The sequence below is a fragment of the Sarcophilus harrisii genome, chromosome 1, assembly GCF_902635505.1.
Source record: "Sarcophilus harrisii chromosome 1, mSarHar1.11, whole genome shotgun sequence".
Classification (NCBI taxonomy): domain Eukaryota; kingdom Metazoa; phylum Chordata; class Mammalia; order Dasyuromorphia; family Dasyuridae; genus Sarcophilus; species Sarcophilus harrisii.
In genome coordinates this window covers 598,772,435-598,779,312 of record NC_045426.1, presented here as the reverse complement: position 1 = coordinate 598,779,312, position 6,878 = coordinate 598,772,435, and the positions used below count along the sequence as shown (strand labels likewise).

At 33.5% G+C, this 6,878-nt stretch overlaps 1 pseudogene; it reads left to right on the top strand.

Annotated features, from left to right (window-relative positions):
• Positions 1–1,045: 1,045 nt before the first annotated feature.
• On the top strand, positions 1,046–2,013 carry LOC100930686 (annotated as a pseudogene).
• The last annotated feature ends 4,865 nt before the right edge of the window (positions 2,014–6,878 follow it).

The window sequence follows — 6,878 nt, the reverse complement described above, 5'->3', positions numbered from 1 at the left end:
GATCAAGAAGTAGGAATTAAGATAAAAGCTTCAGGTAGTTATTATGGAAATTTTTTTTTTTAAGGAAAAAAATTTGCTTTCCATCCTATAATAAAATGTGCTATTTTATGACATAGTCTATGATAGTGAATATTTTCAAACATAAGCTGGAAGACTATTTGTTATGAATAAGATAAGGAGTACTTCCATTCAGGAATAGTTCTAGACACAGGGATGAATTTAGAGTATAGACTCTGAAACAGTCATGTACTGGAAAAAATATTTTAAAATCATATTTTTGACCTGGATTAGTGGAAAATATATGCATGATATATTTATAGTATTTAGCACAAATTATTACAACATCGTCCATCAATTTCTTAAATCTACATGAAAAACAAAACAAAAAATCAAGTCCAAATTTGCAGTTTACTGATTCACAAGGTATAGATTTCTATAGTCAAAATTTAACAATCACTTTTCACAAGCTGGTTCTAGCATTATACCTGGCTGAGTCTAACATGAAATTTAATTAAAAAAGCAAAGTTCTATGCAGATGACTAAAAAAGTATTTCTTAAAAACATAATAAATGGGCATAGTTATATAATAGTTCCTATGATAAAGGTCTAGGAGTTTTATTGACGTATAAGAAAAAAAAAGTTAATTATGTGATAGACCAGGCGAAATAGCTAAAACTTCCCTAAAACTACAGTTAAAGAGACTTATAAAATTAACGATTGTATTATATTTGTCATGATTGAAATATATTTCCAGTAGTGATTCTATTTCTGCTTTATATTTGTTAGAAAGGACATTGATAGGTCAGAGCATATCAAGACCAGGGAGATCAAAATGCTAACAGAAATTTGAAGAAGGAAAAAAAAAAGAGAACAAAAACAGAGAAAAATTCATGAGTTTTGATTTCATTGGTTTGGCTCTGAGGGACAGAAATGTAAACAGTTAATAGAATTTAAAAATAATTTTATGAGTATGGTTGGAGTGAGCTGGGAAATGGCTGCGGCCTCCCTGGTGAGAGGGAGTCATGAAGCACTATGAGGATTCTGGATGCTGTGTTTCCTGGATAAGGTAGAACCCAATGATACCACTGCTGACATCAAGAACCTCTTCACAAAATCACATCCCCAGTGTTTTGCTGCCCTGCAATCCCTGTAGATGGATCTTAAAGTCAAGTCCTTGGAGAATGAGGACATTCCGTGAAAACCTACCTGTGGGGACTACAGTCTACTTCTGGGATCTGGGAGCCCAAATAAGCTGGGTGACAATATTCCGGATAGATTATGCTGGCCCTCTCCTCATTTATCTATTCTACTTCCGGGTACCCTTCATCTATAGTCATAAATATGTCTTCACATCTAGCTGGCACACTGTGGTTCATCTTGCTTGTATTTGTCACTCTTTCCACTACCTCAAGTGCTTACTGGAAACATTGTCCATAGTTTCTCTCACAGGATAATGCCCCTATAATATGCATCTTTAAGAATTGTACCTACTACCGGGGGGTTGCTGCTTAGGTGGTCTTTTATATCAACCACCCTCTCAAAACTTACCAAACACATGGTAGTCAGCAAGTGAAACTAGCACTTGGCATCTTTGTGCTCTGCTAGCTCAGAAACTTCTCCATTCACATCATTCTGAGGAATCTGCGCCACCAGGTTCCAAAACCCAGAAGATACCGTATCCAATCAAGAACCACTTTATGTGGCTTTTTCTGCTGAAGTCATGTCCCACTTACACATATGAGGTAGGATCCTGGATTGGGTTTACCATCATGACTCAGTGCCTCCCAATGGCTCTCTTCTCCCTTTGTGAGCTTTAGACAAATGACCATCTGGGCCAAAGGGAAGCATCGCAACTACCTGAAAGAGTTCCTCAATTATCCCCCTCCAACACCCCCAACTCTGCTCTCCCATCATCCTCTTTCTTTTCTAAACTGCTTCCCTGGAGTGACCTCTCCCCTTTGTAATTATTATTGGAAAGCTTCTCAGCCCCTGATCCTGTGCCCAGGGTGGTAGAGGGGTCCAGGACTCCCATCCTCTCTTCCTGTCTCCTTCCCTGACCCTGGGAAGCAGTTCAGCTGTTGCCTGGGCAGAGGGCTCAGTCCTCCCCCTTTCCCTTACTTGAACATAACATGAGCTCTGCAGGGGGGATACTGGTCTTAGAAGGTTGTTTTTTGGCTACAGGAATAAAACACATTCTAATCCCCTCCCCCTCCCTGCAAATATATAGAAATAGATAGACAGATAGAGATAGATAGATATAGATGTCAAGAAAAATTTATTAATAATTACAGGTATCCAAAAGTGGGATGGACTGTTTACACTTCCAGCTAATTTTGTCTCATTTAAATTTTTCATGCATTAGCTGCTTAATCATTAGTTTTCTGTGATTTTTAAGAGAGTAATTTGTGAGGTTAGTGTTAAACTAGATAATTGTTAATATCCCTTTCATTTCTAATATTTGGAGATTCTCTGATATTGTGAAGAGTTTTGCCAAGTCCCTTCCAAATATAAATCATTCTCTAATATTGTGAATAGTTTAAATGAATTTTCCTGTAAGTGTCTTTTTATATAGCTATTGGTCCAACCAAAGAGTTAATCTCATTTTTAAATGAGTTTCTAGTTGAAGAGAGGCAACTTGAGTTTTACTTAAATAAAGTTGGCCACTCTCCCCTTGATTGTCATTGGAAAGCTAACATTACCATAAATTTGAATATACATACTGCAGTGCAATCAATCAAGGCATAAATATGTATTGATCTTCTCTTATATATCAACCAGTTTTCCAAGATTGGAATTCTTGTATTGTCTTTCCAGATAATTACCAAGTGATATTTTTGCCATCTTTTTTAATGAGGAACAAAGAAAGACAGAGAGAGAGAGAGAGATTGAAATTCATCCATCAATGAAGATTAGTACCTTCCTGAAACTTTTAGTCTTAGAAGTTTGGCTAGAGCACTGCAAGGTTAAGAGATCTAGGGTCAGACAGCAAATTTGTGCAGGCTGAAAGATTTGAATCTAGGTCATTCTATGTACTATGTTGTCCATTATATATTGTAGCTTTTCTTTACAATAATGAAATTGTCGTATAACTAATATATTTTTTTTAATTTAGTAGGAAGTAGGATTATTAGAGAAACTGAAAAGCACAAATTTATTCATTTAATGAGAAAACTAAAAAACAAAACAAACAAGAAAATAACCCTTCTAGATTTTGAGGCAAAAGTGGGATGGACTGTTTACACTTCCAGCTAATTTTGTCTCATTTAAATTTTTCATGCATTAGCTGCTTAATCATTAGTTTTCTGTGATTTTTAAGAGAGTAATTTGTGAGGTTAGTGTTAAACTAGATATTGTTAATATCCCTTTCATTTCTAATATTTGGAGATTCTCTGATATTGTGAAGAGTTTTGCCAAGTCCCTTCCAAATATAAATCATTCTCTAATATTGTGAATAGTTTAAATGGTTTAAAAATTTGAATGCAGCTACTTTCTACCTATTTGACTGGGGATAAATCATTTAACTCCTCTGACCATCAGTTTTCTTATGTATAAAATTAGGGTATGAAATTAGATGTCCTCTAAGGTCTTATCCATATGATTCTATGATATTTCATAAGATTAATGTACAACTGTGTATAGAATATGATAAATAAATTTTGGGGTAAAACTATAGGAAAATTGTGTTTTTGAAATTTAGGGCAGATGCAATCAAATGAAATGTCCCCAACTCCAGTGAAGTGCATCACTCCATGAGGATGGCCATCTCTACTGCCTGCAGCTGAAAGAGATTGAAATGCTCTTTCTGGAAGGATGATTTCTTGTGCTCTCAGGTGAGTGATTTTTCTCTTATTAAAAGAAGACTCAAGACACAGAATTAAATGGGAAAATCTCCTAAACATTAAATGAATCTAGATCCAGTATGCATGTCACATTGAATCTACCTAATTTTTTTTTTGGGGGGAGGAATCCTAAAAGAAATGATAGTTGGGGAATTTGGAATAAAAAGATGGAATCCTACAAAAGTGGTGGGTTGTCTATGCCAATTATACAACTCCAAAAATCAAAATATTATGCAGTCACAACAAGCAAAATTTTAAATTAAGCAAAGGAACAATGTGACCATATGGCTTATCAGCACATTTATTTTGGATAGATCCTACTTGTTCAGTCACTGACACTGTCATCAAGAAATGAACGAGGTTGTGTAGGAAGATGTGTGGGTGTCAGAGACAAACCAAGAAACTGAAAAAGTCATTTGAAGAAAATCTGCTGGTGGTTTCAATACTCTGCAATTTTCCAGATATTCAAGGTTTTACACAAGTGAAAATAAAAATAAGTTTAAAGTCAACTAAAGGTAGCAAACTTTCCGTGTTGCTGAAAAGTGACAGTACTAAAACATGATATATAAAATACACCCAAGTAAATAAACTATTAGTTGTATTAAAAAAATTTCACAAACTTGAAGTGTATTGTGAAATACCAACAGTTTTTATTCTCAAAATTATCACATTTTAAAACTATGCCCACTATCCAGGAAAGAGACTTTTTTTTCCTCTTATACATATATCTAGATACATCATCATTGTCTGTTTCAGTTGATACTCTCTTTTAGTTAACTGTGTGATTGGATGACAAGTATGGAAGTACTTGCCTGTTAACAAAGAATGAGGTAGTAGTATTATGATATGCATTTATTTAGCTACTTATACACTAATGGATCTGTAACTGTATTAATGTGAGTACTCTCTTCTAAAATATATATTGAATTTCATCCGTGTTTGCCCATCCTTAGACAATTTTGTCCATTTCTTAAACTATAATATATGATATTTGTAAAGGGCCTGGCACATGATAGTGTTGGATAAATGTTTGTTCCTTTCCTTCCCCTTTTTAGTAAATGATTCATGGGAGTTTCACCCAGTGCATTGGGAGACCTATCTCTTGATGTCTTGACAATAAGTGAATATCAGTTATACCTATATAACATTTCAAATAAGTGTCAGCAACCCTCAGATCATTGGCAGTGCTTATAAATAATTATAAATCAGATTAAGGTAAACATGGTTATCTTTCCATCTCCCTCTTCTACACTACTTTCTAAGTACCTCCTCTCCATTGCCCTCTTGAGTCCAGTATCTTTTATTGCTATTTAATGATTCAAAGCTATTCTCAATTTTCAGTCAAATCTTAGTGCACAGTATTCACCAATAGCTCTCCCTCCAAAAAACTCTACCATTACTTGAAAATATTACTTAAGGGGAAAGTCATTTGGTGCATCTATCCCCCAAATGTCTATCAAGTGTTTCTATGGACAAGACATTGTACCAAGCACTGAAGACTGAAAGCAAGACAAAAGAAATTTTCTGCTCTCAAACAGCTCAGTCTATTGGGGGAGACAACTTGAATAATTACTGTCGGCAAACAAGATATACAGGATAAATTGGAAATAATCAATGGAAAACATTAAATAAAAACATTAGAATAAAGAGAAATTTGTGGATAGCTAAATGGTACTGTAGATATAATTCTGTAGTCAAGAGGATATGAATTTGAATTTGGCTTCAGACAAATTTACTAGTTATTTTTTATTGAGAAAGTCCAAAATACAAATTGTCTTCAAATAAAAATAAATAGAAGAAGTAAGAAATATTTGGAAAGATTTAGAAATTTGTTGTAGAGACTCTATTTAGATTTAGTGAGTTTTACCCATCCTTTCCTTAAGAAAGCAAATAATTTGGTGTAGGTTATACAAATACAATTAAGCAAAACATTTTTATATTAGTTATTTGTAAAAGAAAAAACAAACTAAACAACAATAATAATTTCTAAAAATATGCTTTCATATGCATTTAGACTTCATTAGTTAATTCTTTTGAGGTGGATAACAATTTTTTTTAAATCATAAGTGCTTCAGAATTGTTTGTATCATTGTATTGCTGAGAATAGCTAAAATATTCACAGCTGATCACTGTAAAATATTGCTATTAATAGGTACACTATTTTCCTGGTTATGGTTATGTTACTTTGCACCAGTTCACGTCCTTCTAGATTTTAATATAGAGTCCTGCTTTTCATTTCTTTTAGCACAATAGTATTCCAATACAAACGTATATAACTTTTTTAACCTTTCTTCAATTGATAGATATATCTTTAATTTCTAAATATTTGCCACCACAAAAAGAGCTAATACATATATGTGATATATGTGGATACGTTTATCTATCTGTCTGTCTGTCTATCTATCTGGATCACTGGTCCAATCCCTTATCCAAGAGTCCATGCAATTAATAATACAGGTCTTTGTGAAATTTATACAATGTTATCCATAAATCAGAGCATTTGGAAGGTCTCATTGCTGATGGGAAAGAGGCTTATAAGTCCACTTGGAATATTCACTGAATCTCCTTTATGGTTATAGCAAGTATTCTTGGTTAGCAAACATTTCTCTATTTGAGACCTTACCTGATATTAATGACTATTGAATTTTGCCTTTTGCATCTTTCAATGAGTTTTTAAAATTAATATTGATACATATATGAGATATACCTTGATAAAAGATGCCTTTACAAATGAATTTTAATTCATCAAATCAAAGCTCTTTTTTGAGTCAACAAAAAATAAGGCGAATGTATTTTGAAAAACTTTCAGTACAGCTGTGGTTGTTGTTCATGGTAATCATTCATTCACAAAGAAGATGGGTAAGTTATGAACTGTGGAATAATATTAGTTGTAAGCTCTATTCAAATCCTTATTGAGGACAATAATGTATTTGTGTGGATTTATTATAATATACTTTATATGAATATGAAAATAAGGATATAGTTAACAGTTTTAATTCTTTCTCTGTTGCTTTTTTGGGTAATAATTGGGTCCAAGAA